This window comes from Martes martes (assembly GCF_963455335.1).
Source record: "Martes martes genome assembly, chromosome: 17".
In the NCBI taxonomy this organism is placed as follows: domain Eukaryota; kingdom Metazoa; phylum Chordata; class Mammalia; order Carnivora; family Mustelidae; genus Martes; species Martes martes.
This window is the reverse complement of record NC_137905.1, coordinates 41192401-41219406: the sequence shown is the minus strand read 5'-3', so window position 1 is coordinate 41219406 and position 27006 is coordinate 41192401.

Below are 27006 nucleotides of genomic sequence, written 5' to 3'. Positions count from 1 at the left end.
TCCAAAAAATGGGCAAATGATTTGAAAAGAAACTTCCCAAAGAAAGCTATGGTCAATAAGCACATGAAAAAGTATTCGATATCATTAATTAGAAATGCAAATGAACACCACACTGAGTTCCCCCTATATGCAGACCCCAACAATGAAAATGTAGGATGGACAATTGCAATTGGTGGAGAGGCTGTGTGGCAATCTCACACATTTTCTGTGTGGAAGCGTAAGGATACCAGTAACTTCCTTTGAAATGCATCAAAATAAGAATAATGGGGCAGAATTTATTTTCCCAAAGTGACCACAGCAACATCTTCCTTCCCACCTGATCTCTTACGACTGTGGCAAGCAAGGGAAACTGGGCAACGCCCCTTGGTGGACAGGGAGTCTGGAATCTGGTGCGTGGATGACTGTGGAACAGTCTAGTCCAAGGGGGATGATGCCGTACAAGTTCCAAGGCCAGGCCAGGTCAGGAACATTCAAGACACTTCCACTTTGTCCACAGGGACACCTGCGCTTGGAACCCCGAGCCATCAGTGAGAAGTTCGACTTTGGTGAGGCCACTGTGCAGCCATGAAGCCAACTCAACTGGGTTGTAGGCACCCCATTCTGTTGTTTCGTCTGCAGATCATTCTAGCCCAGGTGCCAGACATGGGAGTGAAAGACCCTCCTAGTATTTCCAGCTCTGACCCATCTCAGGAGATTTCCAAGCAGGACAATGAAAGTATTCCCTAGTTTCTTTGAGCAGTGTGTCTTAGGGTCTGGCTAGAGAGAGGGGAACTAAAGAAGGAAATAACATGTTTCAAGAATTAAATTTAGAAGAGTGTAGAAGTCAGGAGTAGCTGGGTTCAAAAACAACCTCTCATTCCAAGTGTCTCCCAGTGGAAGATTCTCAAAGGAAGAAAGAGCTTCAGAGAGAAGAATGAATGTAAGGCACCAAGAAGATATCCCAGGGTAAAGATGAGGGTGAAGACACCAGGAAGTTTTTAGGTGGTGCCTTGAGGCCCCTTCCAACCAGACAGAAGTTCTCTTAAACATATCAATAGCACACCTTGCAAACGCTCTGTGTGCCTAGTGGTCCCGAGGAAATTGTCCCACAGCAATCTCATGGAGAGCCCAAAGTAGAGAAGGGCTTAGTTTGAAGAGCTTTGTAACTATGGCTTTTGTTTAATGGATTAGATTTACAGATTGATACAGAGGAAATCCACAAAAGTTTTAAAGGAAGTGAAGTAGATTGGAATGAAAGGGAAAGAGGCAATTCAAAATGAAAGGAGGCCTTTGAACTCTCGTGCTCTTATGGGCAGGAAGCAGTTTCAGAAGGCTTACGTACCAATGCAGCTAATTTCTTAGGGAAGTGGAAACATGACTCAGAGGGCAGAGCCAAGAACCATGGAAAGCAACTCCCAAGGAATTGACAACTGGTAGCCAGCCAGATTTCAATATTGTTTGGGTCCAGTGTTGCTTGTGTGCCTCCCATTTTCTCCTTTCTGTCCAGGGGACCGCTCAATGTGGGGGTGGCCTCAGGTGGGCATACAGATTTCTCCTACTCTGAATCCTTTCCGTTGTTCCAAATGACACTTTTTCTTTCTGGTGGCAGGCTGAGTCCTCTGCTATGGCCCAGGTATCCCAAAAGTGTAGGGTGCTCTGGGGATAGAACCTTCAGAACTGAAACTAAGGTAAGGCCCCTAGGGCCTAGGGGCATGGGCATGGCAGGCCAGGTCTACAGTCACTCTTTCATTCTTTATATGGGGTTGAGTTGAGGACGTTGTTCAGGGTGACTGTCAGGCTCCAGGTTTGTGTCCAAGGGCTAGCTGAATGTGGGGGTGGCCAGAGGTGGGCATGCAGATTTCTGTTATTTTGAATCCTTTCCTTCATTCCAAATGACCCGGTTTCTATCTGGGTGGCAGGCTGAGTCCTCTGGTATTGTTCAGGTGTCCCCAATCTGAAGGGCTTTGGAGCCAGACTCTTGGGGATGGACCTCTCAGAAGAGGCCCTAGGTTAGGGCCTAGGGGCATACAGCCCCAATCTGCTGGCAATCTTTCCACCTTTATAGTGGGCTGACTTGAGATCATGGGGCAGGGTGGCTCTCAGACTCCAGGATTGTGTCCAGGGGGCCGCTGAAAGTGGGGGTGGCCGTTATAGAGCAAAAACAAGTCCACCCTATACGTCCCATCTGAATTCCTAACTCACAGACATGAGCACAGCAAAACTGCTGTTGCTCTAAGTTACTAAGTTTTGGGAAGTTTGTTCCACAAAGTAACCAGAAAAGATGAATTGCTAAATGGACAGAGGGCTGGATCGACAGACACATGATGAAGCAAATTGAATCAAATATTAATTGGAGAATGTAGGTGAAACATACATGGGTGTTCCCTCTACAATTACTTCCATTCTTTTTTTTTTTTTTTTTTGGTATATTTGAAAACTTAAAAGATTTTTTTTTTTTTTAAGATTTATTTATTTGACAGACAGAGATCACAAGTAGGCAGAGAGGCAGGCAGAAAGAGAGGAGGGGAAGCAGGCTCCCTGACGAGCAGAGAGCCCAATGCGGGGCTCGATTCCTGGACCCTGGGACCACGACCTGAGCCAAAGGTAGAGGCTTTAACCCACTGAGCCACCCAGGCGCCCCTGAAAACTTTACAGTAGAATGTTGATAAGAGAGGTGGAAAGATTAGAAAGCACTGAATGACAGCAAAAGCACTAGTTAGCATTTATCTTGTGCTGCCATGTGCCAGGCCCTGGGCCAAGGACATTTATATTCATTTTCTCATTTAATCTTCTCACCAGCACCCAGAGTCTGGTGCTGTAATTTTTTCCATTATGCAGATGAGAAAACTGAGTCACAGAGAGGTAAAGTCACTCACCTATGGTAACAGTGCCCATAAATGATAGAAGCAGGACTTCAGTTCAGGTACATGTGATTTCATAATTGAGGCTCACCCCCTCAGACCCAGGGCACCCCGCATTCCTGTCCCCTCCATTTCTTTGATAGAAACAAAGTTAAAACCCAGCAAATGGCTTCTAATGACTCCTTAATTTTCACACGTCTCCAGTACTGGATTGTATTTTTATAGAAGGGAAATAAAGTGCTCGTTTCAGTTTTCTTCCTTCGGGGATGGGATTGTCTCCCTGCCGGTAGTCTCAGCAGCTGCACAGTCTTCTCCAGGTGCTGAGAAAACTTGTCCCACCTTTGGGGCTCCAAAGGTGGCAATGAGTTGTTGTGTTTATTGTCCCCTCTCGTTCTGAAGATACTCTGAAGATAGGGCGGGCTCTTTTTTATGAATGAGAACACTGTGAGGCTCAGAGACTTTAGATAAGTGGACAAAGGTCACATAGGATTACAGGAGGGACAGACTTGCCCTTGCCTCTCGTGATGCAGAGTCCAGTGCTTTGGGCTCGGGTTTCTCTTGGTTTCCAACTAAACCAAGCCTGGCAATAAAGCTGCACGTGCTCTCAGATGCCGGTGGTCTCTGTGGGTATTTTCCGCACAGTGGTACTTCCCCATCACCGTTCCTCTCCTGCCACAATGCCAAAGAGCTTTTGAGCAGGTGAGCAGAGATCTGAGCCACCTGCGCCCCATGGTGGAGAGGGCTGTGTCGCGTCCAGGTTTCCGTTTTCAGGAAGGGCCTGCAAAATGCCTGGGTGTCCCATCCTGCGGCACAGTGGCCCTTAGGGAGGCCGTGGGCAGAGATCTGGGGGTGCCCATCTTACCCGTCAGGAAAGGGTTCCTATTCTGCGGAGAGAGGTCAGTGCCTCGTCTGCGCGGTCTACGGGGCTTCAGCCTGGGCGGGGGCTGGTGTCCCCCGTGCCTTGACACCCACCGGGGCAGAGTTGGGGACCCTCACACGCCGCCAGCTGACAGATGGCTCGTGCTGTCCCCAGACCCTCCTGTACGCAGGCCCCCATCCGAGCTGGCCGGCCCTTCGGGCGACGCCTGGGTCCCGCCACCCTACAGCTCTGCACCAGCACCCCCTTTGGAGGCTGCGGCCCCCAGAGGAGGGGTGGCCCGGCCAAGGCCGTCCAGCTGGCAGTGGTGGGGCCCACGTGGTTGTGGGCCCGGGGCCCCGGAGGCGTGGCGGAGCTGGAGAGTGGCCGTCAAGCTCGCCCGCCAGGCTTTCACCCACAGAGCCGCCGTCCAAGGTTCTTGTCTCCGCCTGGGGTCGCCTGAGCGCCGCAGCGCCAGAAGCCTTTCTGGATGATGAGGGGGCGGGAGGTGGAGGGGGTGTGGGAGAGGCAGCTGCGCCAGGCTGCTGTCTGAGCCCGAGGCGGGGGTCCGGTTTCTTGGCAACGGGTCCCCAGTTCGGGTCAGGCCCTCCCCGCGGGGGCCGGCCTCTCTCCCCTCCCCTGCCAGGCTCCTCGGAGTCCGGGCCGGGGACCCGAGGCGGAGCCCAGGTGTGGCCTGGGGGGCGCGGCCAGGGGGCGGGGCCGGCGTGGGAGGGGGTGACCCTGGGCGGCCGCAGCTGTCCCGCCCCGTTTCCACAACCCCGGCGGGGCTGCGCGGGAGGGCGGAGACCGGGAGGGCCCGAGGGGGGACGACAAGTCTGTTTCCGCCCGGCCTCCGCCCGCTCGGGCTGAAACGAGTCTTTCCGGTGGGGCTGCCCAACCCGGGCCGGCGCGCCCAGCCTCCCGGAACCCGCCCAGAGTTGCGCGTGACCCCGCCCAGGCCGAGGGCGAGACCCCTGCGAGAGGTGGAGCCGCTGGTGGCCGAGCGGGAGAGCCCGGTGCGGGGAGCGAACTTCTGGGCCTTTTCACCTTCACCCCCCCCCCCATCCGATGCCGTGAGTCCCCAGGGGCACCCTAATAGAGGGTTTGGAAAAGCTTCCTGAATGAGTATGCAAATCAAAACTCCGGTCCAACCTTATTACTTTACCTGGGGAAACTGAGGCACAACTAGATTGTATCAAGGCCACATCATGAGTTGGCAAACCACAGGCGAGCCTCGTGAAAGCTTACCAGGAGTGACGAGAGGGCGGAATTTTCTCAGGGCCTAAATCCTGGAGGTCTGGGTGGCGCGACGGGGACAGCTCCACTGGGTGGACAGAGCCAGACCTCAGCGAGGGTCCGGCCTCACTAAATTAATGAGAATGATGCTGTTCTTCCCTCAACCGAGGAGCAGACAGGCCGTTTAGCCTCTGCAGAGAGCAAGACAGGGACCACTCTCCCTTCCAGCCTGGCGCCAGCACGGACCCGAGGGCATGTTAACAGGAGCCAGGAATTGGAGGCGAAGCATCCTTCATTTCCTCCGCGGTGAGGTCTCTGATTGCCAGGGTCGGGCTTTTCAAAATCACAGCATGCTGAGACCCAGGAGGTGGGGGTACCCTGGAGGATTCTTTTATCTGTTCAACCTTGAGTCGGACTTGCAATGAGCATTTGATCAAGAAACTTGGTCAGTTTCTCAAAATACAAAATCAATCCCCGATTTTACCTTTTTACTTGGCATTTCCTTGGGATATTCCCTATTCTGGGAATGAAAGATTATCAACTATTGTCTTAAATTCTGTCCTGATTAGCATCCTTCCTTAATTCAGGATTTCCCTGGAGCCAGATCTTGGCAGCTTCAGGATTATGACTTTTTAAAAATATAATTTTGATGAATTTGTATCTATTCCCCAAATTAGAAACTCTCTTAATTATAGGAGAAAACACTTTCAAAGAGAAAGGGCAGATCTTTAGAGCAAGCCCCGGAGCAATGCTTTTAAAGAAAATCTCAGGGCAGGCAGGTCCTCAGCTGAACTGGTAAGAGAAGAACCAAGCCAGACTGTCTTTTCTGTAGCTGTCAGGCCCACGGTCATCCAGTTAATTCTCAGCTAGAAACTCAGGAATAAATGAAGGTTTGCTTAAAGTTGTTCAGTCGCCTACTTAGGATTCTAACTTGAGAGAAAGCTTGGGCTTGGTTAAGTGGTTTTAAAATTGGGCTTGGGTGGTGAAATGATAGATGAGGGGAAATTTCTCTTTATAAAAGTGTTTCATGCTCAGGGGCACCTGGGCAGCTCATTTGGTTGGACATCTGAGTCTTGTTTTTGACTCAGGTCCTGATTTCAGAGTTGTGAGATCGAGACCCACAGGAGCTCTGCACTAGGCTCTTTGTGGAGTCTGCTTGAGGTTCTCTCTCTCCCTCTGCCCCTCCCCCTGCTCAGGAGCACTGGCGCACACACTCTCTCTCTCTCAAAATAAAGAAATGAAATCTTAAAAATAAAAGTATTTCTAGCTCATAAATGAAGAGAAAGAATGATAGACATCATCATTATGCATCCCTAATAAATTAATGGATCTAGGCAGATAAGCTATGATTACTAACATCATGAAAAGGGAGAACTTGATGGGGTGCTTGGGTGGCTCAGTCAGTTAAGCATCTGGTCATGCTCAGGTCATGATCCTGGGGCACTGGAATCGAGCCCCACATCATGCTCCCTGCTTAGTGGGGAGGCTGCTTCTCCCTCTGCCTCTGCTCCTCCCCCCACCACTCACCACCACTCATTCTCTCTCTCTTTCAACTAAATAAATAAAAATCTTAGAGAGAGAGAGAGTGAGAACCTGACATGATGTGCCTTTTAGTGGAAAAACTCAGCGCCAACTGTGAAGTAGTCTTAACATTGCTCAAGCTCCCGCCACGCCCCCCCACCCCGCCCAAACACAAATCCTGAACCTCATCCAGCCTCATCAAGATCAGTTATCACCTTACAGGAAATACAAAGTGTAGGTAGGGATCATGTTAAACGACATTATGGGAACATAATCAAAGCTATCCAGATCTTGTGACACTGCAGGACAAGTGACCCAATTCCTCAGTAATTAATTGTAAGGAAAAGAATCACACTTAGATTCCAAATCAAACAAATGGCAAAAAGAAAAATAACTGACGTCCATAGAACACTTGTAAGTCTGAACACCAATGGGATAGTTGATATTTATAAGGTATTATTACATTACTTCGGAGTGATAGTCTTACATTTTTAGGCATTTTAAAAGTATTTTAATGTATTTTTCATGTATTTTGGAAATACATGCTAAAATATTTACAGATGAAATGATATGGTATCTGGAATTCATTCCTAAATAGTTTTATGTAGCAATGCGGAAAGTGGGTGAAGGTTGGAAACAAGAAGGATATTAGTCATGGGTATATGGTGGTTCATTATGTTATTCTATTTTATTTTTATTATGGTTGAATTTTTTAATCTTTTGCTTTTTGTACAATATCCTCAAACTTGGGAACTGGCCTTGAAACCTGGCCGGATTACCTGGGCTGGAGCTCAGGACGATCGGCCCATATCTTCCTCTGTGACTTGGTGCACACTGATTCCCACTTGTCCATTTAAGAAACACTGAGGACCTTCTATCTGCTCGAGCTTCCGAAATTATGGAGCTCACGTTCTAGGTTAGATGACGACAAGGAAGGAAGCCACCAGAGGGAGGTGTGGAAGGCTTTGTGGAAGAATTAATGTTTGATATGAATCCTGGTAGATGAAAAGAATTTCCCTGGATGGTGTCAGTTCATCTTCTGGAAGATAAGATGGTGAGATTTGATCTGCAAGGAGGACCCAATAAGTCCTAATAGATGGTGCAATTATAACCCGTCTGCAACCATTTTTTCCCTTGTGTGTGTGTGTCTCTCTGTAGGGACTCAGGAGACCCCCATGGACTCCTTGTCATCGTCCTTTATTTTGTTAGCTGAAGCAATACAATTTGAGCTTTTGTTTTTGAATCTCTCAATGGTGTTTGGAGGCCAAAGCGTTATCACATTAGTTGATCTATAGCCTTCTGAGGGAGTGGTCTCTTCGGCTCACAGATTTATTTCCATTCATCTAGTTCCCAAGGCATTTCACTTGAGCAACCTTAGCTGTACATTTGCTGGTAGTTATGCCCAGCGCTGGTAATAAAGACCATTTGCTCATCAGAATGTGAGTGCTTGCGGTCGACGCCCTTAGTTTTCCCAACTGCTCTTGTCTTCCCTCTCTCCCTGTAGGACATGGAGTTCAACATACAGCATGCAGCCTGGCCTTCAGGTCAACTAGTTCATCCCAATACTCTGCCACATCAGGTTGAACTTTGTGCTTTGAAGGCCCTTTTGCCCATGTGACATGAACCATCTGCTAAGGGCAATGCTTGAAACAGCAGTGGTCATTTGACAAGTAGTTCACTGTATCATGCCTCTATTATGGAAAATTATACTTGTTTTTTTCTTTTTTTAAGATTTCATTTATTTATTTGTCAGAGAGAGAGAGAGTGAGCACACAAGCAGGGGGAGCGACAGAGGGAGAGGGAGAAGCAGACTCCCCGCTGAGCAGGGAGCCTGATGTGGGTTCCCTGAGACCATGACCCCAGCTGAAGGCAGACGCTTAACTGATTGAACCACCCAGGTGTCCCTGTTTGGTTTTTTTCCTATTTATTCTTTTCCTCATCTGTTTTTATGGATATTTGCACTTTAAAAGAAAAATTTCTGAAACTTTTGGAGAACAAAAGAATCTTTAAATTTGGTTGCTATGTATTTGTTGAGTTTTCCTGAGTTATGATTTGGAGCCAGTCATTATCTTCTTAGGGACCTAACAGGCATCTTTTGGTGTAATTCAGAGTCTGGTGGAAGCCTGGGAGTGTTAGGAGCGCCTTTCATTTTTGCCACTATAAACCAAAGGTACGCTTTACCAGAGGAAAAATATTGGGAAGTTAGCTGTGATATATTGCATGTTTCCAGTGACTGCTCAAAAGCTTCTGGTACTAATTTAATTAAAATAATTTACCTTAATTGAAAACTATAATTTTCTCCTTTTTCCAATCAGTTGAATTAATTTGTACTCTTTAAATACCCATCCACATGGAATATATTACTCCAAAGCCAATACCCTAAACCTTAATTTTTGTGCTAACCATTATTATAGTTGGGGCATTATGGTAAAGGAATAGTTGAGACTTCTGCTTTTAGCTCTGGAACACCAGCTTGGTTCAAACCAAGCCTCTGACCTCAAACAACTAGAGCAGTTGGGTAATTTTTAAAATCTGTCTTAAAACATCAGAGATCTACCTAGGCTCTAAGAACTTCAGAGGACAAGACCCTAGAGAGAAAAGGAAAGTATGGACAGGTGAGCCTGACATTTGACACTTGTCTCAGTCACTTTGGGCTGCTATAACAAAATACCACAGATCCGGTGGCTTAAACAATAGATACTCATTTCTCACAGTAATGAAGACTAGAAGTTCAAGATCAAGGTGTTGGAAGATTTGGTGAGGGCTCTCTTGCTGGCTAGCAGATACATCTTTACAAGTGGCCCAGAGAGGAAGCTCTGATACTTCTTCCTTTTCTTACAAGAGCACTAATCCTATCATGGAGCCTTCACTTTCATGATCTCATCTAAACCTAATTATCTTCCAAAGGCTTCACTTCCTTATACTATCATTTTGGGGGTTAAGGCTTCAACCTATGAATTGGGGCAGGGGGAGGCACAAGCATATAGTCTGTAACAGCACTATTATTCACCTCAAGGCATTTACATCTAAGAGCAGCGACTTAAAGGTTAAGAAGATGAATAGACCTTTGGCAATCTCAGAGAGAGCCTGGTAATATCCTAGGTTTTTGGTTAGGACCTCAAGATTATACCAATAGGAAGGGCACAGCAAAAAAGGACCAAGTCTCACAAAGATACAACTTTGGCTCAAACCAGATTAAGATGATCTGCCTCCATACCAACTGCTTTACAGAAAAAAAAGAAAATCTCTGGAGAAAGATAGCATCATCCACAGTATCACACTGGTTCTGTAATTTTCATTTATAACATGTAGCATTTGATCAGAATTTACTAGGCACACCAGGAGACAAGACCAAATGACTGAAAACTGAGAGAAAAAAATAGATAATAGAAACTGACCCACAGAAAATCCAATTATTAGAATTATCAGGTAGAGCTCAGGATAACTCCTGATTGATACATTCAAGGAAATAAAAAACAAAATGGAAAATTCCAGCAAAGAATAGAAACTTATCTTGAAAATCAATGGAAAATTTATGACTGAAAAAAATGATTAAAATTAAGATCGTATTAGAAGAATTCAAAGCAGATCAGATACAGATAAAGAGAGGATTAGTGAATTGGAATATACAGCAACAGAAAATATCTGTACTTTCTAAAAGTAGGCTCCATGTCCCACATGGAGCCCAACACAGGACTTGAACTCACAACCCTGAGATTAAGACCTGAGTTGAGATCAAGAGTCAGATGCATAACCATCTGAGCCACCCAGGCACCCGAGTGCTATTTTCAAATAAAATCACATTCGGGCATTAGGACTTCAACATATGAATTTATTGGGGGGACATAATTCAATCTATAACATACTTTCTAAAGGAATGGTGAAAATGTATAACTAACAAGCTAATAATAGAAAGTGAAATGAAATGAAAATAATGACTTCAAAAGAAGGTGAAACATAGAAAAAGAAATAGAAACATTGTAGATTGAAACACAAATATATGAGAAATTAAATTAAATATAAATGAAATAAATACTGCCATCAAACTATAAAACCTGTTAGACAGGATAAATAACCAACACCCAATTACATGTTGATACATAACCTAGGCATAAGGATAAGAAAGGAAGAAAAAAGATATGCCATGAAAACAATGACTAAAGACTTAGTAGGAGGTAGAAAGGTAAATATTTCTGATGTGACCATACAGATTTGCCACTATCAATAGCAGTTAATGGAGAACGTACATTTTTGACTTTTCTGAATCAAATTGGCTGTTCCAGAATGCCTTTGAGACCAGTCATTTTCTTAAAGCAGAGTCCTACTTACCCACTGTCTTACCCCCACTGTATCATCCATACTCACCATGGTCAGGTGCACAGAGCCTGGAAAACCATGCTCGTGAGTCTGGCCATCTGCGTGTGTGGAGGAAACACTAGGACTAGAACAGCTTCCTTTCTGTTTCCCCCATGTTTGTGGAGCTTTGCCAGAGCTCAGTCTCAGTGTTGGGCCGCGCCTGTCTTAGCAGAGCTCACAGCCCCTGAGAGAGACAGACATGCGAAAGAGGGCCCCCAAATCGAGTATTTACCATAATAAAGATATAGGAGCCTGACAAGAGAGTCACCCAGTCTCCCTAGAGAGTTCCTTTGTCCCTTCCTTTCTCCCTTCTTCAGATGTTTGTTGAATACCTACTATGTGCCAGCCTAGTCAACATTTTTTTTCTAGGACCTATATTCTTTCTAAACACTATGATATCTTTAAAAAAAAGAAAAGAAAAAGTAGGGGAGGTTCTTTTCCCCTTGCCCAGTGAACTTTGTGAACTTCTGGTAAAATTAAGAGCAAATGGGCAAATACAGAGAAGCAAGGAAAGGAGACCAACCTTAACAGAGCCCCTGTTAACTTACAATCTCATCGATCCCATAATAACCTAATGGGAGGCTGTGGGTACACTTTATAGAAAGGAAATTAAGGCACAGAGAGGTTAAGGCACTTGCCCTGAGAACCCAGCTTACAGATTGAGGAGCTGATCTACACACATCAAATCTTTCCACTCTTGGTCCTGTGTTCTTTCTGGCATTCCAGGCAGATGACAGGTAGGTGTCCCGGAGACCCTCCTCCATTCTTACGGCGCCCCTGGGCTTAGGGGTAGCATTTGTGAAGCAACATGAGGAGACCAGGAATATATGCTTCAGACTCTGCACCTGTCGTACTGATGGGCCGAAATGCCCAGATGTCCCAGGCGGGTCGGAGCCTAGTGCTTCCTCTATACCTTGCTTTCCCCTCAGCCTCCTTAACTTTGGGACTTCACAGCAGCCTGCTCTCCGCTGACAAGTGATGAGACAGAGCGTGGGATGATGGGTGATCCTCTTGTCCTCAGGGTCCTTGCATTTCTTTGACAGTTTCCAGGAGATTCCAGAGCTGCTAAGAACTCTGTGCCAAGTGCTTGCTTTGTCCTTTTGGCTTACAGTGCAGCTTTAGAGCCACACAGCAGCAAAGACAAGAGAAAACCATTCATGAGTACCTTTGTCAGCTCATGCTGTCATGACAAAATACCATAGACTGGGTGGCTTGAACAACAGACATTTCCTTTCTCAAAGTTCTGGAGGCTGGAAGTCTGAGATCAAGGTTCTGGTTGGGTTCTGGTGAGGGCTCTCTCTGGCTTGCAGATGGCAGGCTTCTCAGTGCCACCACCTGACAGAGAGAGAGAGAGTGAGCTCTCTGAACCCCCCTTCAGCCCCTCCCCCCTCCCCTGCTAACCTTAATTACTCCCAAAGGCCCCACCTTCAAATACCAACCAACTGGGGATTAGGGCTTCAACCTGTGAATTTTGGGGAATACCATTCAGTCCAGCTACTAGATCTTTCTTTCTGGGTCTCTGGTGCAACTTCACGCTGTGTGCTCAGACGTGGTCTGAGAGGGGGTGCATACACCCCAGCACCTCTGACCACCTGAGGATTCCATGTGCTTGGCTTGTGACTGCCTCTGACCAGGCTGGACCTGACCTGCTCCCTTGACCAAACACCAGGCCTGGCTTCTGATGGGTGATGCCACTCCCTGTCTCCTCCAGCCCCTGTACCACGGCATGGTTCCCCCCTCTTCCCAGGACATGCGCAACAGCCCTCCCTTCCCACCCCCTGCAGGTGACCACACCTTGCCTGGGGCCCTGTGCAGAGGCCAACTGAAGCCTCGGGGAGGGCAGCCTGGGGGAGGAGGCCACTGGGACTGCTCTGGTGTGGCCTCGAAACAAGGTTTTCTAAAGCTGCCCTGTACCGCTTGTCCTCCCAGGCTCCGAAGCTTCCCAGTGGGGTGGTGGCTTCACACACAGCTTAGCAAGGAAAAGCAGCCCTTTGTGTTTTCACTGCTCGGCCTTGACAAAGTGGTACCTAAAACAGCCAGCCTATGTCCTAAGGTGGTCTGGGGCAAAACCAAGGGTTTCATGTATGCTCCTTATATAATGCTCGCAACCACCCCGTGCGGCACGTAGTGCTGTCTCTCTGAAGCCACGGCTCAGAGAGGATGGGTAACTTGGCCACGGTCACATAGCGCATCCATGATAGGGCAGACCTGCTGAGGACAAGGCTCACAGGGCACACTCGGGCTGGCTTCTGCCCCTTCCATTCTCCACACTCGAAGCCTTGGGGTGGGGGTGGGGAACTGACATTTACAAAGCTATCTAGTCTTTTCTTCCATGGAAAAATGCCTCACTCTGCCATTCCCCAAATAGGACTGTGTTTCAGGACTTTGTAGTCCTTGACAAATGCCGAATGCATAGGACAGAGGGCCACAGCGGGAGCCCCCTGGCAGGTAAACAGCCCAGTGAAGGTGGGAGGCGGTGGTTCTCCCCTGGCCTTGGTGCCTGGAGCTGCCCAACCCCCACCCCAGATGTCGAGGCTCCACTTTGATGCCCACCGGATCTGCGCCCACCCTCCAGTCCGGAGAGCTGGCAAGTTGACCTCCGTCTTTACCGAGCTATGTATCCCAAGGGACGCTTTCGCTCTAAACAGCACTTTCTGAGTGAGTCCCTGTGCCCCATCCTGAAGGGATGATCCTGAGTTTCAGAGAATCCAGGGGAGGATTCCTGGTCAGCGTCTCTCTGCTCTGTAGCCTCCGGACCTGACTCAGTGCTCCCTCTCTTGACTGCTCAAATGCCCTTACTTTTTCCCTTCCCTCCCCCTCCTTCCTCTCTCTGTCTCCCCCTCTCTTTCTTTCTTCAGAAAGGGCCCCAAATCCCAGGCCCTCTGACTGCTGACAGGCCCGGTGAAGCCAGCCACCACTCCCAGCTTCCTGGCCACGCCAGCATCGGGCGTGGGGCCAGGCTCTGTGACAGTGGCCGGCCTGACGAGGCAGCGGCCTGGGGATGGTGGCTGTGGCTGATTGAAGTCCCTGTTTCCCTTGTACAAAGGCAGCATAATTAATCAGGCAGTAATGAATTCAGGTATCACCGGCTTGTCACCTCGAGAGAGAGCCTATCTGCGAGGGTTGGAATTCAAAAGAGGGAATCAGGTCACCATTAGTACTTTTCAGTATTAAATGTTAATATTGAGTGAAGGATTTATTAGACTTTGACCAAAATTGGGTCTGTTGGCCTTCAGGAACCCGTGCTCCTTTCTCTTTCTCTCTCTCTCCCCCTCTCCGTCTTGGGCTCTTGGGGCAGGGGTGCGCAGGGTGGCTGGGTCTCTGGCTGACTGTGGGCTCCACCGAAGGTCTTCTGAGCTCAGAGATGACTTTTCCCATGTGCACCTGTTACTCAGCGTCCTCTGAGACGCTGGGGCTGCTGGGGAGGGGGAATGGGGGGAGTGGGGCCATGGGGAGGGGCAAGGCGAGGGATTCCCTCATGGGGAACTCGGACTCCCCAGTGCTCTGCCTACAGCAGCTCAGGCAGTGGCCCAGGAGTGCTGGCACCGTGGAAAGGGCACAGGTGCTGAGTGAGGGCACTGTGGCTGGGCCCCAGTCACAGTGGGTTCACCTCAGCTCCCAGGAGCGACGTGCCCAGGAGTGCAGACAGAGCGGCCAGCAAAGCATGGAGATGGCAGGCAGGCTGATCTGAGTTCGGGTCCCGTTCTTCCCAGGCCCCTGCTGGGAAGTTGGGAGCAACTGAAGGAACTCAGTATTGGCATCTGTCAAGGTCCTGGGGCCAAACAGAGGCGATTATGGGCTGCCTTGCTTAGGGCTTGCACACAGTAGGCACTCAGCTGGGGAAGGCCCCTGCAGGCCCCCTAGAGCCCTACACCTTGCTTTAAGGCCAGGGCTGGGGCTAGCCCACTAGTAGCTGCACAGATCCCCATGGAAGCCCCAGCTGGTTGTGAAAAACCCACAGGGGCAGGGCAGTGGGGCACGAGGTGTGGCATGTTCTAGAGTCCCCCTGCCTTTAAAAAGAGGCTCCTTGTCAGTGCCAGCTGTGGTCACCTCCGGCTTCAGGATCAGTGATCTTCAAATGCCATGGAAATATGAGAAGACCTCCCAGAAGAGGTTGTGCTTGATCCCCTTCAACAGACTATGTCAGAGCCACAGGATGGCCCGGAGCTGCTGTGACCACGTACGAAGCAAATGGAATGGCTTGAGATCCCGTATGTCCTGAGTACCTGCTGTGTGCTCAAGCGGGGAAGTGAGTGTGAATTGTGAGAAAAGATAAAATACTCATTTTTTAATTTTTATTTTTTTAAAAGATTGTATTTATTTATTTGAGAGAAAGAGTGTGAGCGCAAATGGGGGAGGGGCAGAGGGAGAGGGAGAAGCAGACTCCCTGCTGAGCAGGGAGGCCGATGCAGGGCTCCATCCCAGGACCCTGGGGTCATGACCTGAGCCAAAGGCAGACATGGTTAACCGACTGAGCCACCCAGGCATTTCAACTCATTTTTTTTTTAATGGGCAAAGAACATGAACAGGCAATTCACAGACGAGGCATGGAACATGTCTTGTAAAAATTTATTACAGAAAGATGCTCAATCCTGCCAAATCATAAGGAAAATGCAAGTTGAAAGCATTGTCACTCCATCAAATGAGGGGAAATTTACAAGTCTTATGTTATCAGGCACTAGTGAGGATGCTGGGATCCTGCCCTCAGATGCTATTGGATCATGCATTTGTGCTCCTGTCCTGGAGGGCGTAGTGGTATCCTTCAGCCAGGTGCCTACCCAAGTAGCCCAGCAGTTTCGCTTCTGCCATATCTCTCCTCAGGAAATATCTATGTGCATAGAGGATCACTGTGGCGGCCTTTATAAAAGCAGCCGAAACCTACATGCCCATCAGTACTGGAATGCCTGAGTTGACTGAGGCCTCTTCTCAGTGTGGAGTTTTATACAGCCTTTTTTTTTTTTTTAAGATTTTATTTATTTGAGAGAGAGAGAACAAAGAAGGGGAGCAGCAGGCAGAGGAAGAGGGAGAAGCAGTCTCCCTGCCAAGCAGAGAGCCCGACGCAAGGCTCGATCCCACGACCCTGCGATCATGACCTGAGCTGAAGGCAGATGCTTAACCCACTGAGCCACCTAGGTGCCCCTATATAGCCATCTTTGAGTTGGACCTACATGCATGCAAATAGATTTCTAAGATGTACCATTGAGTAAAAAACAAAAGATAAAAAATACCCTACAAAAATCTGCACAACATATGTAAAGTTCGTTGATAACATAATACTACGTAGTTTTAATGGAGTTCCATGCATGTCGTAAGAGCCTAGAAATATTCAGGAAGAACATACAGTTGACCCTTGAACAACATGGGGGTGGGGTAAGGACACCAACACCCTCATGCAGTAGGATGTCCACATATCGCTTCTGACTCCCCAAAACCTTCCAGAAACTTTTGACTATTAGTAGCCTGCTGGTGACTAGGAGCCTTACTGAGGACATCCACAGTCACTTAAAATGTCACTTAAAAGTCACTTAAACATGGATTTTGTATGTGATCTATCTTATAATATATAATATATAATATGTATATATTATATATCTTATATACTATATTGTGTACAATAAAGTAAGCTAGAGAAAAGAAAACATTAAGAAAATCATAAGGAAGAGAAAATACATTTACAGCACTGTACTGCACTTTTCAAGAAACAAATCCACTTATCGGTGGGCCCGGGCAGTTCAAACCTGTATTGTTCAAGGGCTGACCGTATAGAGAGACTAGGAGGTTACATTTGTGAAGACTGAGAAGTAGTCATGGGTGATAGGAGTCCTAGGGGACTTGAGCCCTCTGTACATGCAATAGGTTTTTGGAGGCGCATGGGTTAACATACCTTAAGTAGGATAGAGGTTAATTTTTAAAAGAGGCTTGGTCAGGGTTGGGTGGGGGGTTGGAACCAACAGTGCAGGTGGGGGCTCTTGGCATAACACGATGATGTGAAAAACTGAGGGAGTAGCCTAGAAGGAATGGAAGAGAGCAGGCTGGAAGCACATTACCCTCCGGGGCTCCCCTCGGGGAGGAAAGGGCAGGGAGCTGGCCACACAGATGGGACCCCCAGGGAGGAGGGAAGGGGAAGAGCCCAGGTCGGTGACTGTTCTGATTGTGACCTGGCTGACTTTTTGGCAGGCTGGGAGCGTGACAAAGAGACATGCTTTTCTTGATGCTCAAGTTTCTGGTTGCGACAACCAATGTTCCTCCCCACACCCATCCTGTCCTCCTTTAAAGCTGGAGATCTGTTTATCTTACTGCTTCGTCTTGGTTATTATTGTGTAAGGACCCAGAATTAAAAATCAGTGCTCCTGCTGCTGGCCGCCGTGAAGACATCAATCAGAGGAAGTGGATTCTGGTCCTGGGCGCGCGTTTGATGTCCAGGGCTGCCTGGCGGAGCAGAAGGGCACACCTCTGCCCACGGCCACGTGGGTGGGGAAACGGCCTCTGATGGGTGATGCTCCAGGGTCCTCAGCTGCAGAACCTCAGGCTTACAGGTGATGGTGGTAGAGAGAGATGGCCCAACAGCCGCCCTGGGCTCAGCATCCATGCCCAGAGTCAGGCCAGCGAAATGTACAAGAAACAGTCAAATCAAACTTGTCTCCAAGACTCTTGCAAGGCACGTGGGCTTTGGAATCCGGTCTGCCTTCACGTCCTTGCTGTGCCCCACGTGTAGTGTGTCTAACTGTACGCAACCTCAGATTTGCTGGGAACTAAGCAAAATAAATGTGTGGAGTCCTCAGCTCCATGAATGGCACCCAGGAAGTGATGGAGGTGGTGGGTGAGAATCGTGCTAATAATCCATCTCCTCTTGGCTTTTTAAGGCCTTTATCGGAACACAACCCTTCACACGCTATGTGGTTTCTGATAATGGATTCTGGTGTCATGGACAAGAAAGGTTCTCTTTTAACTCAGTAACTCTTTCCCACCCTGGATTTCTTAAAGTTGAAAGTTTTATTGTTTAGGAAATCTTTATGAAGGGATGAGGGCTAAGATGAGAGAGTACAGTGAGCCTAGATGGAGACAGACGGGTCGAGAAATTGCTTCCAGCCCTCTAGGGTGGGGCGTTGGGAGAAATGGCCGCTCCATGTTGGCTGCCATGAATCCTCCAGGCAGGAGTGCGCTCGGCTGGTGGGGCTAGGATCAGAGAGAGGTGGGGCGAGGCACTTGTCTTTGGAAAAAATTTAAGAAAATGCCAAAATACTCCGTAATCAAGATATATATTTTAATGCAAATTTTAAAAATAAGAACTAATGGAAAAAAATCTACGATGAGCAAAATGTCAACACTTTATACGCTGGCTTCTAGCCCCATCTTACCGACCCATCAGCAACTCTTGGGCTACTGGCATCCTTCCTTTCTAGGCTCTCTGGGGCAGCCCTAGGTCTGGGAAAGGAGCTGGGAGCTCGGCTCTGTGAACTCGCCCTCCATCAGCATAGGCAGGAGCTGGGAACCCTTCTTTTTTTTTTTTTTTTTTTTTAAAGATTTTATTTATTTATTTGACAGAGCTCACAAGTAGGCAGAGAGGCAGGCAGAGAGAGGAGGAAGCAGGCCCCCTTGCTGAGCAGAGAGCCAGATGCAGAGGGCCCGATCCCAGGACTCTGGGATCATGACCTGAGCTGAAGGCAATGCTCTAACCCACTGAGCCACCCAGGTGCCCCGAGCTGGGAACCTTTCTTGGACAAGTATCTTTTGAGTGTGTGTGTGTGTGTGTGTGTGTGTGTGTGTGTGTGATGTTTAAAAAAATTATTTTTTTGGTGACCCTGTTGAGTAAATGAGAGATTTAAACAAAGCAAAGCATGGAAACAAGGGATAGGACCATGAGCGTTTACAGTAGAAAAAGCAGATTTGCAAACTGTTCTGAGAAAGCCTTCTACTTTCTACACTCTGATCTTTCAGAAAATACCCAAGGGTTTGCAAAACCGAGAGCAATTTTTCAGTTTTAAGTGCCTTCCCATCCCCCCAACAATACTGCTGCAATAAATAAAGACAAGTTCAAGTGTATATCATGTCTGCCCCTGTAGGAGCTGAGCATTCTGTACACCTGGGTCGAAAGCCCTGGTGATTTGCTCTCAGACACACACCATTCTCAATCTTAGGCACATCCCTCCATCCCTGGCTGACAGGGCCGGGTGTCCAGCTGGCGAGGATGTACGTTTCCATCCAGGAAGAGATAGGAAACACCACAATCTAGATGTTCATTTGATGAGACACTCCACTCATTATTAAACCCCTCCCCAAAGGGATGGAACTGGGGGGAAAACCCAACAAAACTATTTCTGCAAGTTAGACGACATCATGTAACAGAAAGCATTTCTGTTGCGATAAAATATATTTAAACCAAACTAAATGAATGATGATACTGTACTGCATGCATTTCTCCTGCTGTTCTTACATATTTTTTTAAAAAACGAACTTGAGAATATTTAGAAATCAGGTAAGCTGTTTGTGGCCAATTATTTGTGTATTTGTAGTATGTGTCTCAACGCACGGCCAAGATGCCTCTAGTTCTTTCATCAAGGACGTGGGACAGGGGTTGGGGGGGCGGGGGATGCCGGGTCAGGGGGAGGTGGAGGGGTCTAGGGGGAAGGACCTCACTTCCAAAAGAAAAGGTAGTGCAGGCTGGGAGGTGGGTTTTGTTTCAAGCTATCAGGCAGACGCTGCTTTTGAAACACAGATTCTGTAATTTGTTATATTAATGATATTCTTTAAATTATTACCTAATGATGCCATACAGGTGACCGGTAAGGTAGAATCCGTTTTGTCCTTCCCTTTATCTATGGACTTCATTGTAGACTCCCTCCCTCTATTTTCAGCACCTTGGTTTTGTTGTTTTGCCAGAAAGTAACTTTTCTGTTCCACAGTATATTAATGCAGAATAGAAATAAAGATGCTTTAAAAAATTCTTTCAAGCACAAAAGGAGATGGTTTTCAACAGATAATTTTCCATATTTACATATTTTACCTTAAGCATTTTGTAGTCTCAGCCTACTGGTGAATGGATCAGATTTTTACACTCTTTCAAAATGAACCAGTTTGGCTTCTAAACCATTGCAAAGGACAGAAATGAATTCTAACTTTTTTTTTTTCCACTTCATTTTCACATCTTCACATTTCCTTATTTCACATGGTTTAAAATAAAGCGCCTCCAGCATTATTCTTCCCTTCTCAAGAGCAAAGTGAATGTGACTTTTCGGAGGGGTCACAGGATGCCCGGGAGGCCTGTGGGTGTTGTTGGACCGCTGCCTGCTTTCAGCTTGACTGAAGGGCTTGTCAGAGTTTTCATCTCCTAAGAAACGAGCCCCCGGCACTGGCCAGAAGCGGGAGAAGGCAGCAGTGTGAGTCCCACGCTGGTTCTTTCCCACTGACATCAAATCCTGAGGTTTTAAAATTAATCCCACACAAAGACAGTCCTTCACTGTGGTGCCTATTTGAAATCAGACCAGCAATAATGACCTTTCTAAGATGTCTTGTTGTTAAGATAGCCCCCTGGTGAAGCTGAAAAGCCCCCCAGCGTGGGTGAGAGACACCCCGGCAGCCCAGTCAAGGTGACCGCCTGGCCTGGCCCGGGCTGCTGCGGGGCGGCGGGAAGTGGCCGCTAGCCCAGATGGCCAGGCTGCCTCGGGCCCCTGTGACCTGGAGCCACCTTGGCTTCCTAGGTCTGAGCCGCTGACTGTCCCCACCCCTCCCCCGTCTCCCCCGCCAACCTGAGACCCGCTCTTCACCTCCCAGCCAAACAGATTCCTTGAGTTCTAACCAGTATCTTTGTTAAAGGGAACTAGAGACGTCAAGGGACTAATACTGAACCTTAAGCAGAAAAGCAAAGAAAGTAGTCATCTCTCCAAGGATGTGAAGCCCCCCAAGGGGCACAGAAGGGGAACCGGGTGGTCCTGTGCAGAACCCCCACCGAACCGCACTACCCCCCTTGTCACGCTCATTTTGCATGCTGAGTTTTCTTCCCCACGGCACACTGCCTTGCCTGGAACGTGGCTGCGGTTGGGTGTGGCCAAATGGGCCAGCCGGGATTCCGGCTGCCGACGCTCACTCGGGGGGCTGCGTGGCCCCCTCTTGTCTGGGCACTGGGCACTCAGCCGCAGTCTCTGCGGTACTTGTGGGCTGGCTCTTCACACGGGGACTAAGAAAACATTTCTCGGGGAGAACAAACATTAACGGCAACGTCCTCGCACATTAATAGTAACCGAGGAGAATTTAGAGCTTATGTGGTTTGAATGTGACCTTCTTCCCAGACTAGACCGGAATAACAATTTAGTTATTCTCTATAACTGCCATGCTACTAAATAATTAGATATTGTAATCACTTCCACCAGTGACTCCATTCGAAGCCCTGTTTCTGTTAAGATGGTCTCTGTGCCACCATGGCCTGCATGGGGGTCACGGTCTTTAGAAATAGAAAATGCCCATTAAGCATTCTCTGATTTGTTCTATACACCGGGAGAGGCTGCTCTATTTTCTTCCTGTTCTTATCTGTGGGGTTGGATTTTGAGATTCCAAGTAGAGCGTCCTCTGCAAAGGTTTTTATCTCATTTCAGTTTGCTCCTTTTAACCCTTGGCTGTGGTTTTCAAGAGAAGAGGCATGTGAAGAACAGTCTGAGAATTTTGTAAACAAGGAGAGCTGCGGCTTTTCCGAGAGAGCACTTTTTTTTTTTTTTTTTTTTTAACAACACCGTGGTCTCTGTCAAACTCTTTTCTCTTTTCTGGGCGCAGGAGAATGTGTCGGGTCTGGTCTTTGCGTTGGGACAGTTAGAATGACGCCTCCTTCTCCGTTTTAATATATTTCACCTCTCTGAGGCAGGCGGATCAGAAGCTCACAAGGAAAACCGATGCCCTTTCCCCGCAGTGAAATTAACCAGAATCACGTGGAAAACAATCCAAGCCTTGTAGGAAAGAGGAGCCATTAAAATGTGCCCTGAGCGATGGGCTGCACCCAATCTTGTAGCCTGGTGCTCAGCGGCAGCAGACAGGAGGCTGCTCCCCGGGATGGAGGGAGCCTTGTTGTAGCGCCACAATTAAAATCAGCTCCTCTGCCAAAAAATAAAAGGGAGGAGGGAAGGAGAACATCAAAGACAGATTGAAATGTGTAGTTAGTAATAAGAGTGGTCTCCTCTTGAACCAAAGCCTGCAGCCATTCACGGCCCCCTTGTTAATGAGAAATTTTGACCTCTGGTTTGTAAGTTAAACTTGTAATCCCAGCTAATGAAGTAAATCACTTCCAACTTGAGTCTGTTGTTCCCCGGCTGCTTTGCACAGTGGGTCTGAGAGTGAGGATCCGGGTCCGCTCGCACGCGTGGAGGGGAACTGTAATTATTCGGCGGCTGATAGTTCCTTGCGTGGTGAGGCTGTGCCGGGGTTGCGCCGCAAGGCACGTGTTGTGGACCCGTGCCTTGTTTTCCTGGAAGCTGGGTATGGAGAAGAGACAGGGCCCCTGACACTCTGGGTTGAACAGCAGGGCTGAATGGCCCTGTGCAGGGAAGTAAGCTGGGGACCCTCTGCGCCGCACTCCTTCATTTCTTTAGCCAACAGACGCTCGTCTGTCTCAGCTCCGCACCAGCATCCGAGCGGCCCAGTCCAGTGGAAGTCAGTGCTCCTGTAGAGCTCCTGCTGCACGAAGGAAAAACTGGTTGGGGGGGTTGGGGGGAAGAAACAGTGGACAAGGCACCGGAGTCCAAGAAAGCCAGGGCTGTGGAGTCTGTGAGCTGCCTGACTTCGGGCTGTTCGGGAAGACTCGGTAGAAGGAAAGCGGTTGTGTGAAACTGGATACAGCTGGGACGCTAAGGGCCTTTCTTCTTCGAGTGACAGATTACAGCTCAGAGAAACAGGCTAAAAAATTACCCCGTTTTAATTGCGTGAGGGCAAAAGGAGGCATCGGGCGATTGTTTCGTTTGAAAGGGATTTCGTTCAGAGAGCTGTTGACATTCTGGTGAACACTCGGAGGGCCCTATTTTTATTAGATTCCATGACAGGTCACGTTCTGTTCCTCCTGGCTAGTCTAAATTCTCTCTCCAAATTTTCCAGATTATTTTGTAAATTATCTTAGCTCCCGATTGGGCGACGATCGTAGTAATTCTCTGCCAGGAGAGGACTCAGCATCACAGTAGGGTGCCGTCCTGGAGGAAGTGAGCTCCAGGCACGGGCTGTTTCCAGGGGAATCTTCTGGTCTCTGGGGAATAGTAGCCCTCCCCCGGCCATGTGGAGGATGCCTCTTCTGGAGCTCAGGCCACCAGCCTCCTAAAGGAGGCAGCCCCTGCAACCTGCCTGGTCCCAGAGGAATTGGCCGGAGTCCCCCTGGGGCACGGGTGGGCACTGCCCACCCTTTCTGCATGCAGGATTTGTGGCAAAATCCGACAGTGGAAAATGGCTCTTGCTCAGAAAATGTGGAGAAGCTGGCCCTAAGTTTCCTTCTCTTCTCTTCTCTTCTGTACTGGACACCCTTGTCCCTCTCGTGTTCCTTGGCAGGTATTAGCCTAAAACTTTCTGGAATCCCCTTCAAGCTCTGTCTGCCTAAGGAGAGAATTTGGGAGGGAGGATGTTTTTAAAGCAGCGACTTTTGTTATTTCTGTTGGAGGACACTCAGCCTGGGTCCCCTTGTGTCTCTCTGGTTTTTCATTAGCCAAAGCAACACATCTCAGCATTTGTCCTGTTTGTATGACCCCGCCGAGAGCTCTGGGGCGACTCCCCAGGTAGGAAAAGTCGCTGACCAATATCTGAAATCTGAGGCCATCTGGGGCCAGAGACTGGGCCTTCAGATCGACTACAAAAAACAGCACATTATATGTAAAGTGATTTGAATAATCTAATTTTTCCTCCAATGAGCATGAATAAAATGTCAATTCCGTCAACAAGTGGAGAAAATGCCGCCGTGAGTCCGTTCTCAGACGGTGTACCTGGTACGTGGAAAAGCCTGTCGAGGGGGGCCGTGAACATAATCATGGTTTATTAGTGGCACTGGCTTTTTCCTTTGTTTCTTTTCATTTAATTCAAAGTGAAACAACTCAGCATGCAAAACTAAAATTAGCTGGAAAAAAAGGTGTAAGTGAATAAACAGGCAGATCCATTAGAGTCGATGGGTTATGGGATGCCTTGCACTCCTCAGACAGCGGCCCTATTAAAAGTGGTAATGTCTGCCAGCAGCGAGGCCCCCGGCAAAGAGAGAAGGCCGAGGTAGGGCCTATTTCCCATGCATCAGACACAAGAATTAAATAGACCAATGTTCCCTAAAAGACTGAAGTACATCTCTTTCTGACGTTCATCTCGGGCAAAAATTCATTGATCTCAGTATGTCCCTTGGCAATTATAAAATATTAAACCCAAGTCACACTTTTCTAGTTGGCTTAATTTTTTTTCTCTTTTCACAGCTTTCTATTTGATCAATTTTAACAAGTTAGGAATAGCATCTAATAATAAAAAGTGCAGAGTTTAAAAGTTTGTTCTTTTGACATTCTCTCCTTTTTATTTTGTTTTGGATTCTCGTTAACTTTGTGTGACACGAGATGACTTGAATGGGATGTTAACCAGCAGAAAGAACGTCGCAGCGAGCCAGAAGGTTCTTTACTGAGAATGATATTCCATAGAAGGCACCCAATGATAAGGACGGCCTGATTTAAAGACTTATTTTAGGGGCGCCTGGGTGGCTCAGTTGGTTAAGCGGCTGCCTTCGGCTCAGGTCATAATCTCGGGGTCCTGGGATCGAGCCCCGCATCAGGCTCTCTGCTCAGTAGAGAACCTGCTTCTCCCTCTCCCTCTGCCTGCTGCTCTGCCTACTTGTACTCTCTATCACTGTGTCAAAAAAAAAAAAAAGAGATTTATTTTATTTTTTTTTAGCACATGCCCAAACCGCCTTCTTATTGTTTTGTACTCATTAATGCTCCTTATTCCAAAATTACCATGTGGTTTGAGCTGGGAGTGTAATAGTAGGGCTAGAGGTTTGTGTGTGTTCCACTGAGATTTACAAAAGATGCATATCCCTTTCCCCATTTTTATGCATATGTAATTTTTTAGCGTTTGATGTTTGTTAATTCAGAATATAACATAAATGCTAGCACAGACACACATGATAAAAATGCAGAAATTTGGGAGCCCATTTTCATTTGAATATTAACATGGGAATTATTGGGGGGAAAACATTGCATAATAGTAATTTTGCTTTCCAGTTTGCCTTGCCATAAACCAGGAGAACATTCTCCCCAATTCCTAAGTTAATTTTTATAATATATAGAATCGTTTTATGTGAAATCATGAACACTTTCGAAACAGTAAAATCTGTAATGATTGTTGCATATGAAAAGTTATTCCTGAATTGTCCACCGTGTACCAATTCTTTTAGTAAATATTTTGTTTATATTATTTCATTTAAAGCTTACCACTAACCCATAGCAGGTTGGATGAGGGATCCAAGGGGCCCGGGAGCATCCAATAACTTTCCTCTCTGGCCAGGCAGGCCAGTCCGTTGGGGGTTTTGAACAGCAAAGAAAGGGAAAGAGAGAGAAAGTCAGGGTCAAGAGGAAGAGGCCTGGGGGACAGTACTGGGGACCGTGGGAAAGTATTCCAGGGAAGAATCAGGAGAGAAGGGACAAATTTCAGAAGCAGTGTTGTGGTCTGCATCTCTCCTTTGACCATAGAAATGTCAGAACTGAAGTTGGCTTAGTTCGAAACGACAGCTGACCCTTGAACAGCCCAGGCTCGATCCACAAATATCCAGTTATATATGGATATTTTTTCAATAAATACAGTACTGTACTGTAAATGTATTTTTTCTTCCTTGTGATTTTCTTCATAGCACGTTCTTTCCTCTAGCTCCCTGTATTGTAAGAATATAGCATACAATACAAAAAGCACACGAAATATGGGTTACGGGATACTTACGTTATTGTAAGACTTCCGGTCGATAGTAGACCACGAGGAGTTAAGGTTTGGGAGTCAAAAGTTGTACCTGAATTTTGACTGTGTCCAGGGGATCAGCACCCCTGTTACTCCCATGCCCTTCAAGGTCAACTCTACATTTCAGTTGGTAGATTGTGTTTCTTTGTCTGAGACGCTGCCCTGAGCCTGGACTTTATAAGCACACAGTTGTTTTGAACAGCCAGTTACTAACACTATTTCAAAGAGAATTTGGAATGGGGGTGGAGCAGGGGGACGAGACAGCTCTGGGCCTGGTGGCATCTATGCTCCTAATAGGCCTTGCCTGGGTCTGTAAAAGGCCTCGGATGCAGAATGTCTGGGAGTCTCTTTGTGGCTGCCCTTGTCACTGTCCTCTGATTCCTGTTTTCTCTCTCCCGATGCTATGATCATGAATTGCATTTTCCTCTCTGAGAGGAGAGGAGACTCGACCCCTTGAGGAGATGATTAATGCTTGAGGGACCCAAACCGCGCTGTGAGCCGTCCGTCATAGTGGTCCAAGCAACAAAGGGGCCAGCAGGGTGTCCAAAAAGGGTGGCTTACCCACCTCTGGGTCTCCCAGAGCAACGTTCCCCTCTCTGAGTCTCCAGTCTCTCCCCCCCCCCCGCCCCCACCGAAGGTCTTCCTTCTATGCATGCTGGGACCTCTTATCCCTCCAGCACCTAGAACTTGGCCAGATGTGGGATAGGTGTCTGGGAAGGATCTGTTGAACAGAAGGACAAATTGATGGATGGAGGGAAGGATGGATGCGAGGACAGACAGACTAGAGGATGGTTGAGAGTATCTCGTGAACTCACGTGAGGAACTGAACGTTACCCCTTCAAGGAGCATCAGCGTTTTTGAGACCAAAGAAGGGTGCCACACACAAAGAAACGTGACTCAAACTGGGGTGTCTCAGGGTGTGCTGGTTGGACCACTTGAGACTGATCTGCTGGAGGTGGGAGTGTGTGCATGTGTGGAAACTCTTACCTAATTCTGCAGCTGAGACCTCCTTTCTGCTGTCTGCACCGCCTCCTGTTAGCCGGGCTAACGCAGTCACTGGCTCTAGCCCAGCCTCCTGGGCGTGAGGTGCCCTCCCTGCCCCCAGGACTCATCTCCCTCAGGAGCAAGCATATGTACCCTGGGATCAGAGTGGACTTCGTAGCTTTGCCCTGCCTCCCATACGGCCCCCATTAAGCTCCTTGTGGAGCTGTGTGGTGAGAGGCACAGTTCCTATGGGCTAACTATAAGTGTGTCCAATTCCCT